General features: G+C 40.6%; 1 protein-coding gene across 1 annotated transcript in view; it reads right to left on the reverse strand.

The window, feature by feature from the left end:
• Positions 1–16056, reverse strand: part of ROR1 (receptor tyrosine kinase like orphan receptor 1) — a 412356-nt gene that overhangs the window by 208122 nt on the left and 188178 nt on the right. The gene's annotated exons all lie outside the window — the stretch shown is intronic.

A 16056-nucleotide genomic window follows, 5' to 3' on the forward strand; every position in this document is an offset into this window, starting at 1 on the left:
ATTTCTAACAAGTTTTAAAGGAGATTCAAGTAATGTCCACATTAAAAACTCATATTGGAGTCTGAGGCAGGAGAATCGCTTGAACCTGGGAGGCGGAGGTTGCACTGAGCTGAGATCGCGCCACTGCACTCCAGTCTGGGCGACAGAGAAGGACTCTGTCTCAAAACAACAACAGCAACAACAAAAAAAAACACCTCATATTGAATTAATACTTTAGAAAGATTAGAGTAATATTTATATTCAATAATATTTCTTGACCAGCTATTAAGTGTTCTTTTATTTTTTTTTCTCATATGCTCTTCACCACAGCCTAGCTGAGTTTGTTTTAGTATTTCCATTTTGCTGAGAATGAAGCTAAAACTCAGAGAGACAAAGAGATTTGCTCAAGGCCACACAGCTATTAAGAATTTAATTCAAGATTTAGACCCAAATTCTTTGACTCGCTACGGAGGTTTTCCATTCATCTCAATGCTTTGCAAACTTGAATTTTTCTCATTCTATCTTCACAATATTTGTTACCAGAATTAGTATTTATTTAATATTTCCATTTAAATTGATTCACTATTTTTATTTAAATATATTTAGCCTTAAGCAATAACATTGATGAAATTGTGAGTTTAGTGGATTTATTACACATATGAGTTTTATATGTAAGTTAAACACATAACTTTGAAATTAAAAAAAAAAATGTCTCCATGTGGCACCCAAAATAATTGCAAACAGTGATATCTACTCCATACTTAGAAAAACTGTTGTCTTACAGGCATGTTGTAAGAAATAAATATATAGCACTTAGAATACTTAGGGCTCTGTGTTCATTATTATCATTAGTCACAGGTTTCTAATCTTCACATACATTAGAATCTGCTGAGATCCTTGTTAAGATGCATATTCCCAGACCCCTAAATATGGGATGCAGTTCAGGTTTTGGGTTTTTTAACAAACACCAGCAAGTCTGTTCCTGATGCCCCTAAAATCGTATTTTGAGCCACCATGTATCCCAATATTGGGGCCTCTATGACTAGTCCCTGAAGCAGGAGTCACTTAGCACAACTATCTCCAGTCATATTTTAAATGAGTGTTCTATTAATTTATAGTCACCAAATCACAAAGCTGAAGAGAAAATTCCAAACAGGTTGTCATGGATTCTGCTTTCTGAGGTCTTCTTTACAAACCTCTATCTTCCCACTGGAACTGGGGAGAGGTATGGAGAGGGTAGATAAGTTCACTCTCGGCAGGCACCACATTATCGTGGGTGGAACCTCCCAAAGCAGCAGTCATAAATATGCTCTGGGCAGCCCAGGGGGAGCGTTTGATCTTCTGCCCAGGGATCTCTGATTGTCATTTGCTCAACGTCATTCATCACGATAAAGACAAGGAGCTAAATTAGAGAGTGAGATCCAGTGTCGAGGATCTCTGTGAAGGAGACGGGACAGTCACCACCCCTGACAGCCGGGAAAGAAAGGGAGACAAGCCAGGAGGGCAGGGACAAGGAGGTGGAGTATTGCGGCAAAGCCAGGACAGGCCTGCAGGTGGGTGAGACTCCCATAGGGGCGAACAAGGCGGAGAAGGAGAGAAGAAGCAGACTGCCCTTCCTCAGCACTGGCTCCATGCCTCCAAAGCATGGGCACCACTGGCTGCATGATTGGCTTAATCCTCAGCATTTCAAGGAGGTTAGTGGTAACCACGAGCCATGTATTGTTTAGCTGTTCAATTTAAAAATAAAAACAAATTAGTTGGCAACACTGACTATAAAGAAACTGTACAGTAAGTCTGGACTTCCAGCTGTTCTTGAAAAAATGGAAAATCTCGAAACACGAGGCCCATATTCCAGCATAGGGCAATGATTGACTGGAATTAAGTTGTGGTCGCTTCCATTAGATAGTGTTGATGTCCAGTTAGCAAAAGTCCCCATTACTCTTCAATGGATCATGCCCAACCTTCTTAACTCATTTTTACCTGCCCTGGTTGGCATTTGAGCTTATGAATCGTATGCAACTCACCTTACTAAGTAAAACAAAAATGCCCACATCACCTTCTTTCCTTCTTTTCTTCCACAAATATATATGTTTGCTTAGTTAATGCTAGTACCCAAGACCTAACTAACACCTCATAGGTACAATAAATGTAAGTTGAATAAATAAAAAAAAAAATTACTGAGCCTAAAGCTGTGCTAGGCACTGCAGGGAGATACAAACTTGAGCAAGACATGACATATGAATTCAAGGAGGGAGCCTGGGGCAGAGAAAAAATGCACCAAAGTTGGAGTCTGACTTGGCTTTGTGTTTTAGGCAAACCACGTAACCTCTCTGAGCCTTGGGTTCCTCATTGGAAAAGTGAGAATGAAAACGCTACATTCCTCACAGGGCTGTTTTAAGGGCTAAATAAAAGAATGGATGTGAAAATTTTAAGTATTTGACAGCCCACGCTAGATGGAAAATTCCTATAAGTACAACAAAGATAGAAAGGGAAAACAGGCACGAGACGTAGGCATGGTGCAAAGAAGGAGAAGAACACAGCCAGTGAGTGCTGAGAAAAAAGCATCAGGAATGAAATTGCTTTTAATCTGGGCCTTAAGATACACATAAGATTAGGTCTTACTGAGATAGGGTGAGAAAATTCTAGGCAGAAGAAAGGGTAAGTGTGGAAGGGTATACAGTGGAAAGATGGGTTTGATCAAGGCTGGAGCATAGCCCATGAATGCCAGGCTAGGGTCCGAGAACCTGGTAACACACAATATACTGCTCTCCAACTGCTGGCATGAGCAAGCTGAGGACAAGGGCTTTATCATCTGCTGACTTTCCTGCAGCCTGAGCCAACTCCTCCTACTCATATCCATCAGGTAGATAAAAGGCCGTGATTCCGGTGACCACACACACCGCCAGACAGACCATTCCAGATCCTCCCTTTATAAGTATCCCCATTAGATTGTAGACAATGAAAGGCTTTAAACCAATCTAGGCAGCAATCTTTAAATTTGGCCCAACTTTTACAAGATTTATGAAAACCTTTCAAGTGGGGTTTTGCAGATGATTTATTTTTATCTTTCTGGGTAATATACATATTTTAAAGTCCATAATGAGATGAAAGAACTGGTAGATATCTACCACATATCTACAGTTCAATCAGTAGTTGAGCTAACGTGGTACTTCATCAAAGCACTCTAACACCAGCTTGAGTAAATATTAACAAGATTATTTTAAACTACAAAAATATTAATCAAAAAGTGGACTAAGCACACTTAGTGCTTATTATGGGCCAAGCCTTGTTCTAAGTGTGTTACACATATATTAACTCCTTTAATCCTTATAATAGCTTATGGGTTAAGTAATGTTATTAATATCTTCCTTGTACAGATGGGGAAAGTGAGGCCTAAGGGGGTTAAATAATTTGCCCAAGGTCATATACCTAATGAGTTAAAGACTTGTGGTTTACACTCAGGTAGTCAGAATTCAGAGTCCACTTTTTAGTCACTGCACTACACTGTCTCTCACGAACAATATGAACATCTATCTAGGAAATAAGGATGTGATCACACAGGGCTTAGAGAGGACTGACGCCCATCTGCATTGGCTGCATCCTCCGGCAACCAGGGATAGTGTCTGAGTGACAGGAAGCTCTGCAATTGCAAATGCCTTATTGGCCAGACCCGCTTTTGCTTTTGACAACTAGAGAAACATAGGAGGTTAGAGCTAAAGATTCTTTAGAGTTCATAGAGGGAGGCAGCAAGGGTGGTGACCATGGAATCAGACTGCCGCATTGGTTCCATCACTTCTGCTCTGTGCCCTGAAGCTGGTTGCTTAACTTCTCTGGATCTCAGCTTTCTTATCTGTACAATGGAAATAATTATACTTTGCTCATAGCGTTGTTGGGAGGATCAAAATAACTCACGTAAAGCAGTTAGAAGGTGCCTGGCAGAAAAGGCTCTCAGTGAATGTTAACTATTATTCTTATTTAGGCATTTTTTTCCCCTTTCTAATCACAGCAGCCCATGTATGATTCTTTTTATTCCAATGTATTTTTTTAAAGTGTGGTTGATCTTAGGATTCAGTGGTGTGAATTACATGATGTGAGTTTGCAAGAGAGGTTGAAGAGCTTCCTAAAGGAAGCAAAAGTTATAACCAGGGTTTGGTCCAAGGAAGGACCAAGAGAACAAAACAATTGGTGGGTTATTATTACTGTGTAACCTTACTTTTATGTCCAGACTAATGGCATCTGGAGAAACAAAAATTTATCTTTTAATCAATGTGTATTAAGTACCTACAATTACATATTACTGGCCTAGATTCTAGAAACACAAAAAGTGGTGGCCTCTGCCCTCACCAAGCCCATGGTCTTCTAGTGAGAGCAAACAGACCAACCAGTGTCTTAATGGTGATGACAGAGGAGGTACAGTGTCTGTGGGAACAGGAAGTAGAGGTGTCCAACCTAGACTTGAAAATTTGATAAAGATTTCCTGGAGGAAGTAGTGTCTGATTCAATATCTAAAGAATGAAATGGGTTGGTTCAGAGAAACGAGGGAAGGAGTCAGGGAGGAAGATGCAAGGGTGAGAACATTCTAGACAGAGGTAACAGCATGCATGAAGATATAAAGGTCATAAGGTAAAATGATTACAATATGGATAAAAGAAAGTAATGATATATGACTAAAGTCTTAAGATTTGAGGACAAAGAGGGCAGATAATGAGACTGGAGAACTCAGGAGAGCCATGTTACAGAGAAAGGGCAGTGGGCAGCCAGGCAGGAGACATTGTGCAGAGGAATCATGTGATCAGAGTTACATAGGAGAGAGATTCATCTATCTGGAATGTGAAAGGGAGAAAGACAGGTGGCAGGGAAACCTGAAGAGGGGTAGCAGTTAGATTAAAAAGAAGGGGACTGAAATGAATGAGATCAATACAGGAGGGGGAATCCACAGAACTGGATGGTTCATCACACATGGAGGGGAGGAAAACACATGGAAGAGCAGAGATTTCTGGTTCAGACACGGGATGGACAATGGGGCCATTTATGGAGACAGGAAACACAGGAGAAGCCAGTTTGCGGGGAAGAGAAGTGGAGATGACACCAAACTCAGTTTTGAGCAAGCCAACTTTTACACAGTTGTTAGACTCACAAGGGGAACTATCCAGCTGACTACCAGTGCTATGAGTCCATAGCTCAAGAGGGCACCCCAGCCTAGACTTAGAGATGACCAGTCCTTCCTCAATAAGCAGTATTTGCAAGGATGGGAGAGACTGAAACTCTCAAGTGAGATTGCACAATGTAAGAGAAGGCCTGAGACCAAACTGGGAGAAACCAAAGAATTCAAGGAAAAGACAAAGAAAACAAGAGTTGCAAAGAAGTGAAGAATCTTATCTGCATCTCCTTCCAACCCCAATGGGCATTAATCTTTATGACAGCAAGTCCTCCATCTTCATTCTTTTATTCCCAGCACCTGGCACAAAAAGCAGCAACTCAGTAAATATTTTGTGAGTGAATGAGTAAACTGTCCAAGGTCACACAATCAGAAACTGGCATAACCACAGTAGTCTGGATGATTTCAGATAGGATTTCTTCTCCCTCACCCCCCGCAGGCTGACAGAATCCAGGATTTGGAGTAAAGTGATATGGAGGGTTTGCTGCATTAATAGCATTCCAAGGAAGCTCCTATTTAATGCTCTCCATCACAAAACACTTAGTGGGAAATGAAATTCATTCATTTTATTATTTCCTGGGTCTGTGCTCCCTTCTATAAACATTGAACTCTGTGTTGAACAAATTCCTGCACACTTAGACATATGCTGGCTGTGCTGCTGTGGTCATTGGCAGAAAAGTTTACAGGGTGACCTTTTCTTTCTGCCTGTAACCGCAGTGCCATGGACATGGAGCCCAGCCAGGCAGTCCAACAGATGCTATAGTTAGGACGTTTCAAAGAAGGTCCTGATGCTAAGCATGAAACTAGTGGGTGTATACAATAAATTCGGGGGCAGAAGAGTTTGATCCATCTCACTGTTTTCTGTCAAGGTATTTCCCACACAGTGAAGAAACCTGCATTGACATTTTTGGTGTTTGTTACCAGGATTATCTATATTTTAGATAAGGTTTGAAATTTGAAATATAATTTTTTCATAAGAAAAATAATTCTCATTGTAAAAAAAAATAGAAAAGTGTTAATAAGAGAATAAAAATATTTCATAATCCACTACCCAGTAACAACCATTATCATATGGGGTTATTCCCTCTACTTTTTGTATCTACTGTTTTAAATAGCTGAGATGGAACAAAATACCTTTATATATGGTTCTTTAGTATAAATATTCTTATTTATGTATATATCAAGTTTATATAATCATTCTCCTATTGCTGAGCACTTTATTTTGTATTCTGCTTGTCAGTACTATAAATAAAATTGTTGTAATTACTTTATCCATAAATTGTTATCTACATTCTAGGCTATTTTGCTAGAACAGATTCCTAAAAGTGGATGACTAGCTTCGGATACAACTATTTAACATTCTTGGATCTGACAGAACAAATTCTTACCATCTATCTGTAAATTATAAACAGATGCAGAAGTATGCACAGGCATACGCATACAGACAACCCCACCAATTTCTATAGGTCTTAAAGAGAACAAAATGTAAGAAGGAATTTATGTATCTATTGTAAGAAGAACTTCCTAAACTAATTTCACTTTCCAGGATAAAAAATGTGTGTAAAACTATACTTCACCTTCACGTGACTGTTTATGCATAAAGTGTTCCAGCACAACACCAGTCAACAGAAACCCAAATGCCCCAAGGTGACATTAAGTTTCAGGGCCAGGAGGAACTCGGGAGATCCTAGAATCCAAGCTCCCCCTCCAATTCTATGACTGAGGAAGCTGGGGCCCTGAGGGCAAAATCTGATTTTATCACCAACTTTAGTGAAAAAGTCACACAAATAGTCCATGCAGAATTGGAATTGGGGCAGGTCACTTTAGAGCAGTTCAGTGCCAACTGAACATCTTCTAAATGCCAGTTACTGTATTAGATGCTGGAAATAGAGGTGAACACAACAGGGTTGATGATGGTGGTAGGGATAGAGGAGGAGAACTCCTAAGATGAGTGGAAGCCAGGGGTGGTGGCACGCACCTGTAGTCCCAGCTACTCAGAAGGCTGAGACAGGAGGACTGATGGAGCCTAGGAGTTCAAAGGCCAGCCTGGGCATCATAGCGAGAATCCATTTCCAAATTTTAAAAAGTAAGAGGAGCCATTAAAGGAAACTATGAATTTTTTTTATGTTATAGGATAGTATCTTTAATATGTCACCCTTCACCTTGTATGAAGGAATTTTTTTTCTTAGTCTGGGTTCTCATGTCATTTCTCCAGAAGGAATGAAAAATTCTTATACTTATTCCCACAATTGGACAGAATCTATCCAACAAGTTGCATAAAATGACAGAATAATAACCACCAACACCACAATTGCTAGCATTTATTGAGTGCTTATTATGTGCCAAGCACCATTCTAAATCTTTTACTTATAGTAATCCCTTTCATTTGAGCTTCTCCTAAATCATATCACGTCCTCTTAAGAACTAATTTTAGAAAATCCCAAACCTGGTGGGGCCAAATAACTAAATTTGATCGAGTTTAAGAATCCAGTCTGATGAGGCACCACCTAACCAAAGTAGAATGCAAGCATATAAGCAGAGGAAATAAGGATCATTGAAAAACAAGACGTGAAGGACTCCTAGTAAGGTGATATCATTTGGTACAGAAAATTGATCTGAAGTAAGAACTTTTCAAGCAATTGGTTCAATGCTTGGTCATTTTCCAGTAAAGAAGATGAGCCTCACCATATGCAATGCCAGTTCCCTCAGTTGAAAGGAAAGCTAAAACTTGACAATCCTGAAACAATATTTTCAGAGGCAGCCAAACAAACAGAAAAAGTAATTACAAAAAGACAAAACACAGAAACAAGAGGCTCTAAGTTAGGACTGCTTAGTTGAGATGGGACAGAACTGTTGCTTAGCATCCTGAATGAGAGTTGAGGGTAAAACATTTGGGCATAATTCCATTAAGAGACCCATTCAGCCTTTCCTTAACTTCTTCTGTTGCAAAAACTCACCTTAGACTAGGTAACGTTTTGTGGTTTCCAGATAGATCATACTTCTAGTACCAGATTACCCAGCAGGAAATTATACAAACCTTGCCATCTGTTTATCTCTGTGCAAAACTCGAAAGCGACAGTCTACAATGAATGGTTCTCATTAAAAGCCACAGTGGTGACTATGTCGACATGCGGAGCTGGGGTGCGCCCTGCCATCTGTGAGGAATTCACGTGGGAGACCCAGGAGGCACAGCCTGGACACGCACAGCCGACGCTCCAGGAAGGGGATTCTGGCTGTCGCTTTGACAGCTCTGCATAACTGAACCAAGAGAGCGGCATCTCCAATTGCTCAGCATATTATGCCTATCTCCTTGTTTGACAACTTCCAAGGAAACTAACTGGTTTCAACCACATTGGCGAAATTACATGATAGAACATGAAGATAAGAATGATAACGAACCATGAGTGGCAGATGTTCAGCGTTTGCCCCGTGTCAGGCACTGCACCCAAGCTCTAACATCGGGTTTAATCCCCATAACAATCCTACAAGGGGTTACTATCAGTAACAGTCCTATCCCCACTTTAAAGAGGAATAAACTGAGGCTTAGAGAGGTTTAGTGACTTGTACAAGATCACACAGTTAGTGAGTAGAGGAGCCAGGTTTACCTGACTCCACAGCCCTTGCGGTATTCATTGCTAGCACCACTGCCTCCCGTGATGTTTAGTTCAAGATCACTCCAAGCTTGTCCATTACTTTGTCAACTAATCTGAAACCCGATAGTCTCCAAAAAAGGGCTATCCTCTTTAATAAGCAATAAATCTCATCAAAACTGAGTCCCTAGACCAGGAAGTAAAACTGTAGAATTATACTGATTGAGGTGATAACAGCACAATAGAATAAAATAATGCTCTAAACACTTTTAATTCTCAGAGGTGACAACATGCAACTATGCAAGTCCCTGGTGGAAAGAGTCCTTTCACTGCCTTTATGGGCTTTCGGAAACTCAGGGTTTAATTTTTCTTCCTTTAAAGAAAATACTACAAATTGTGGTCAGTTTGCTAAGATAGGTTTAACAAGTTGGTTTTTTTCCTAAGCAAATGTAATGTCTGGGGAGATGTTAAATGCAGAAACACTATTACTAAAGTTTCCAACGACAACACTCTTCATGGTGGTAACCAGCTAGTACTGGCGACTGTTGCGATGAGCAAGTGCCAAGAAGCCAGGTGGTCTCACTCTTCTGGTCCAGCCTCAATGAGGATGGATTGTAAGTACACACATCTAAAATTACCGAAGAAGGCGGGCCAGTTTAGTGCGGAGCTTTGGAGTCATACAGAGCTGGATTTGAGCTCTGCCACTTACCATCTGTGTTAAAGTTGGGCAAATTTCTTAACTTCTCTGAATCTCAGTTTTTTAATCTGTTAAATACAGATGATGATACTTCGTGGAGTTATTAGAATGAAATAATTGACAGTATGTAAAGTGCATGGCATATTTAAAAGTGTTCAACAAACAATAATAATACTAGAACTTTCTTTTTATTTCCTTGTACCTGTTGAGAGATAAGGCCATAAGGAAAGTTGAACACAAACTTCACACCTAAGCAAACTCTTAACACACCCCTTGCCTAGGTTTTCTACTGCTAAGCATCTTAAGGCCCAGCGTAGAAACTCATCCTCAGTTCTCAAAAAGTTGGTGAAGCTTCAGGGCATGCCTCTGGCCCACATAACCAGGTGCTCAGACACGGTAGGTGAAATGTGACAGCACGCATTCAGAAACCAAGAATCACAACCTAAATCAGACCACCACGTGTTCATATCAGCACATGGTGTGCCATCAAAACTACCCCACTGCTGAGGGTATGGGCTTTCTTTGAAAAGCCCAACTAATTTCATACAAACTGATAAAGTGGCATATTAATCTATTATCACCTCAGAATTAGGAAGGCAAATAAATTCGTCAAAACCCTCGAAGATCAACTGTAAGCTCCGAGTGGGGCAGGGAATGTGATTTATTTATTTTTGTTTATTTTTGTTTTCACTACTCCTGGCACAGTTCTAGACATACAATAAGATTTTTACAAATATTTTATGAAGAATTGGTGGAATGGATAAGTTGAATTCAGATTGCTATGTCAGTTTTTACATAAACACACACATATATATACGTAGGTATATGTATGAAGAAAGAGGATAGAATTGATTTTATTTATCCCAGGGAAGCCAACAAGACACTGAATTCCATTTAATAAGCATTTGCTGAATCGGGCGAATTCCATTTAATAAGCATTTGCTGTGTGCCTCCTAAGGAAAGTGGGATCTGGTAGCAAAGAGCTGTGAACTCTGTCAGAAGACTTAGGTGGATATATGCCCCTAAAGAAATCAAATAATGCCTCTGAGTCTCAGTTTCCTCACCTGTCAAATAAGAATGATATCTTACAGGGTAGCTGTTAAAGTCAAAAGAGATTATATACCTGAACACTTCATAAGTGTCCCAGTTAGAACTAGGCTCAGCTACATGTATCTGAAAAGTCAAAATTAAAGTAAGTAGTTTAAATGGAAGTGTGTTTTCTGCTCAAAAAAATATATAAGACTGATATAGTAGCTTCATGGTCAGAAAAGGCCAAATTTCTTCTATCTTACTGCTCTGCCGTCCTTAGAAAGACGGATGCTGGTACCCCAGGCAGTGCGTCTGCATTCTAGACAGCAGGAAGAAGGGAGAGGAGAGCAGAGGGGAGGAGCCGAAGGTGCTTCCTCTTCACCTTTTAGGAGCCTTTCTTGGGGTTCCAGAAAACACTTTTACTTGGATCTCCTTGGTGAGGACTTAGTCATGTGTCTGTAAAGGAGCCTGGGAAATGCAGCTTTTCTTCCACTGGAAGGCAATGTACTCAGCTACAAATCAGAATTCTTTTTCTTCTTTCTTTCTTTTTTTTTGAGACAGAGTCTTGCTCTGTCACCCAGGCTGGAGTGCAATGGTGGGATATTAGCTCACTAAAACCTCCACCTCCCAGGTTCAAGCAATTCTCTTGCTTTAGCCTCCCAAGTAGTTGGAATTACAGGTGTGCACCACCATGCCTGGCTCATTTTTGTATTTTTTAGTAGAGATGGGGTTTCACCATGTTGGCCAGGCTGGTATCGAACTCCTGACCTCAGGTGATCCGCCCACCTTGGCCTCCCAAAGTGTTGGGATTAAACACATGAGCCACTGCACCCAGCCCAGGATTATTTTTCTAAAAGAGAAATAGATATTAGGAGAAAAAAAAAAAAAAAAACTAGCACTCTGACACATATTGCACATTAAGTTACTATCATGAAATAATTCATTAAAGCACTTATTAAGAAAACAGTATTAAAATTCAAACTTTATTAGGTGTAAAATACCGATCTGGAGATTAAGGGTATAAAGATAACAGATGTCATCTATAATTGAGAAACCCACTGTCTATCTATCGTCTATCTAGTCAACCAACCTGAGCAAGCAGGAAGTCCTAATACTTCTCAAATCTGTCCCTTCTTCTCCAACCTCTACCCTATATGTCCAAGTTCCAGCCTTCACCTGGTCTTGAGAACCATCTTGCCTGGCCTACTGAACAGCTCCTGAATTTTCTCTTTCCCCTCAGAAGTGCCCATCACGCAGCTACCAGTTGGCCTCCTGCTTAAAATCCACAGGTGTATCCCATCACGTCCAGATGGAACCCACATTCCTTCACTTGCTATACACTGAGTGGCCCCCCTGACCTCTCCTAGCATCATGTCCCATCACACCCACCTTTGATTTTCCCACAGGTAGCACAGAGACAGTTTGGGCTCAGCCTACATTGTGACACTCTCAACTCCAGGCCTCTGCTCACACTTGGCCCTGCCTGAGGCACTCTCCCCACTCCCTCATCTGATGGATGTCTGATCATTATTTGAGGTGCAGTTAAATCATCACCAACTCCAGGGAGGTTTTCTTAGTCCCCTACTCCTCCTTCTGCAGTTAGGGACAGATGCCTACCCTCTCCCACTCCCTTAGCAGTTCTGTACTTACATCTCCAGGTACTTAACATCTCCAGGTTGCAGTGAACTGTTTGTCATTTTTCTATTCTAGCTTATGTCTTTCATCTCTGTATTCTCAGTGCTTGGCACACCGTAATAACATTCATTACTTTGCTCACTTATTCAAGAGGACCTCTGTTAACAAGTTAGATCCATCTCCTATTCTTACAGACCTTATGTAAAAGGTCTTTTACATATCATTTTATTTCATTTTTTTAAATGAAAAATCATTTTTTTAAAAAAATGATTTTATTTCATTTTTAAAAAATAATTTTATTTCATCTTTTTTTGAGACATTCTCACTCTGTCACCCAAGCTGGAGTCCAGTGGTGCAATCTCAGCTCACAGCAACCTCTGCCTTCTGGGCTCAAGTGATCCTTGCACCTCAGCCTCCCGAGTAGCTGGGACTATAGGTGCACCCTAATATGCCCAGATAACTTTTGGGTTTTTAGTAGAGATGGGGTTTTGCCATGTTGCCCAGGCTGGTCTTGAACTCCTGGGCTCAAGGGATCCTCCTGCCTGGGCCTCTCAAAAGTGCTGGGTAATTTTATTTTTTAAATTTTTAAATGACACATAATAGTTGTACATATTTATGAGATAAATGTCCTCTTTCAATATATGTACACAATGCGTAGTGATCAAATCAGGGTAGTTGGAATATCCATCGTCTTAAACATTTGTCATTTATTTGAGTTTGGAACATTCAGTTTCTCTCTTCTGGTTATTTTGAAATTTACACTAAGCTGTTCTTAACTATGATCACCCTACTGTGCTGTCGAAAACTAGAACTTATTCCTCCTATCTAACCGTAATTTCATATCCATTAAACAACCTCTCCCTCTCCCACTCTCCCCTACCCTTCCCAGCCTCTGGTAACAACGATTCTACTTCTACATCTAAGAAATCAACTTTTCTTTAGCTCCCACATATGAATGAGAACATGCGGTATTTGTCTTTCTGTGGTTGGCTTATTCCACTCAATATAATGTCCTCCAGGCTCATCGTGTTGCCACAAATGACAAGATTTGATAATATTTATGGCTGAGTAATATTCCATTGTGTATATATACCACATTTTCGTTATTCATCCATCCATTGATGGACACTTAGGTTGATTCCATATTGTGACTATTGTGCATACTGCCACAATAAACATAGGAATGCAGACATCTCTTTAACATACTGATGTCCTTTCCTTTGGACATATACCCAGTAACAGGATTATTGGATCATATGGAAGTTCTAGTTTTAGTTTTTTGAGGAATCTCCATACTGTTTTCCATAATGGCTGTACTAATTTACATTCCCACCTACAGTGTATGGGTTCCCCATTTTCCATATCCTTGCCAGTATTTGTTATTTTTTGTTCCAGACCTTATAATATTAAAGGAGCTTAATAGGAGTTTAAAAAAAAGAGGGAATGGCAAAAAGGAGGAAAGGATGAATGGAGGGGAGAAGGAAGGGGAAAAAGAGACAGAAACAAAGAGAAAGAGGAAAGGTAAGAAAGAAAAGAAAATGCTAGTTCAGCCATCTGGTACATCAAATTACTTATCCTCATGACTGTCCCTAAAATATCTGAAAGCTGCCATCACAGTCATGTTAATTCTCCTCTTTCTTAATTTAAAAAAATATTTTCAGACTCCTCCTCAACACATTCTCTAATACCACCTCTACACTTACTCTCTTCATTTCGAAATTACCTTACTTTCCAAGGTTGGTTCTCCTAATAATAAACATTTCTCCTGGAAAACCTAATCCTTTTTGTATTTTTTTAGAAAAATGAAACTTAAGCATATCAGTAATTGGCAATGAATGGAAAGGTTGGGAGTTCAAAGGTTTAAACCAGCCTGTTGAGGGACTCTATAACACAGGACCCTTTTAAGGAGCCTTGACAGGAATGTTAATTACTTAAGCAAAGTCCAGCATGACACACACTTACACAAGTATCTGGTCAAACTTGAACAACAAATGTAACCTGAGGTCTCCGGCTCATCTTTCTGCTAAACAGAGCTCCAGGATTCAAACAGGATTAGTGCCAAGGACCTGTTCCTATTCAAAAATAAACCATTACAGAAAGCCCAGCATTTTATTCAAGTGGCTGATGATGTCTCATGAGTCCCTTCAGCTGCACAAACTAAGACGACTTTCTCCCCTGACGGTCTTGACCACAGAGCTGCTGTTGGCAAGTTTAATATAACAGCAATTCCAAGCATGCTCGTGCTTTGACGAAGTAGGGAGATACCTTCATCACAACATGGCTGTGGGAAGGTCTCCCATTCCCAAAAGATCTCCCCACCAGAGGGGAAATTATTTTATTCCCTCTGTAGATCTAAGTACTGAAAGTTGTCATTCATTCTCCTTCATTCTTTCATTCAACAATGGGTGACAACGTTTCTTTTAGATGTAAGAGGTTGTGTGGTAAATTTACTGTCCTGCCCTGAAAGAGTGCAGGGTCTACCTGGGGGAAATGGGCTTGTGCATTAACTCCAATGACCCAGTGTGATAAACGCTGTCACAGCAGTGCATGTGGGGGACTCTGTGATGTCGAAAGAGGATAGTGATGCTAAGGGATTAGAGAAGACTTCTCATGGGAGACGATGCTTGAAGTGGGTCATTTAAAATGAGCACAGAATGCTAGTGATGGGCTTGCAGAAGAAGTGAAGGGATGAGGAGGACACTCCAGGTCGAAGGGGCTGCTGGTGCAAGTGTCCGGACTTATTGAAGGACATGAAGAATCCAAGGAAGGGGATTCAGCATAGCTGGAGGGTAAGAACTTGGAAGGGTAAGGAGAGCAATGGGAACTGGAGCTGGAATGGGAAGCCAGTGAATCCTAGCTCCTTAACTCATGTTGATTTGGGTAGCAAGCCAGCTGCCTTACTGTGCCCAGCAAAGATGGTGCACATACCAGGTAAGTTTTGAAGAGAAGGTTGAGAAAAAGAAACTTTAAACATGTGATATGCTTCTACATTATGGCCAAATACTACACTGGGGTTCCCTGATCATTCAGGAGGCAAAAATCCTTAGAAGGAAGGAGGAGGAAACCCAGATGATGGGGGAGGGTGAAGAAATCAACTGAAGCCATTGCACATCTCTGCTCTGAGTAGCAACTATTATCCCACATGTCAGCACCTGGTGACATGAGAAATCCAAACCATGGATCAAATCACAAGAGATAGTTACTGCTAGCTGTCTACCCAGTATCATCTTGATATGGTTTGGCTGTGTCCCCACCCAAATCTTATCTTGTAGTTCCCTTAATCCCCATGTGTCATGGGAAGGACCTAGTGGGAGGTGATTGAATCACGAGGGTGGTTACCCTCATGCTCTTCTCGTGATAGCGAGTGAGTTCTCACAAGATCTGATGGTTTCATAAGGGGCTTTTCCCCCTTTCACTCTTTCTTCTTCTCCTTGCTGCCACCATGTGAAGAAGGACATGTGTGCTTCCCCTTCAGTCATGACTGTACGTTTCCTGAGGCCTCCTGAGCCATGCTGAACTGTGAGTCAATTAAACCTCTTTCCTTTATAAATTACCCAGTCTCGGTATGTCTTTATTAGCAGTGTGAGAACAGACTAATATACAACTCTTCCCTTATTCTTTACTAACAGATATCTAGTTTTATTCAGGATGGCACTGTGCCTAAGTACAGGTAGGTGTGGGCATGTGACCAAGTTCTGTTCAGTGAGATGTAAAGAGAAGTGCTATGTGGGATGCTGTGAAAGCTCCTAAAAAGGCAGACAGATAGCTGACATATGCATCATTTTTCCTTTACCCTTTTGTGTTTCCCTATCTGGAATGTTGATGTGATGGATGGAGTGCCAGCAGCTATTTTGTGGTCCTAAGGGTAAAAACTACATACTATGGACATAGGTGTAGCAGAAGGATATGATTTCATAGATCCACTATATGAGAATTGGACTGCCACCTACATCCAGACCTCTTTTATG

This window comes from Macaca mulatta, chromosome 1 (assembly GCF_049350105.2).
Source record: "Macaca mulatta isolate MMU2019108-1 chromosome 1, T2T-MMU8v2.0, whole genome shotgun sequence".
Classification (NCBI taxonomy): Eukaryota; Metazoa; Chordata; class Mammalia; order Primates; family Cercopithecidae; genus Macaca; species Macaca mulatta.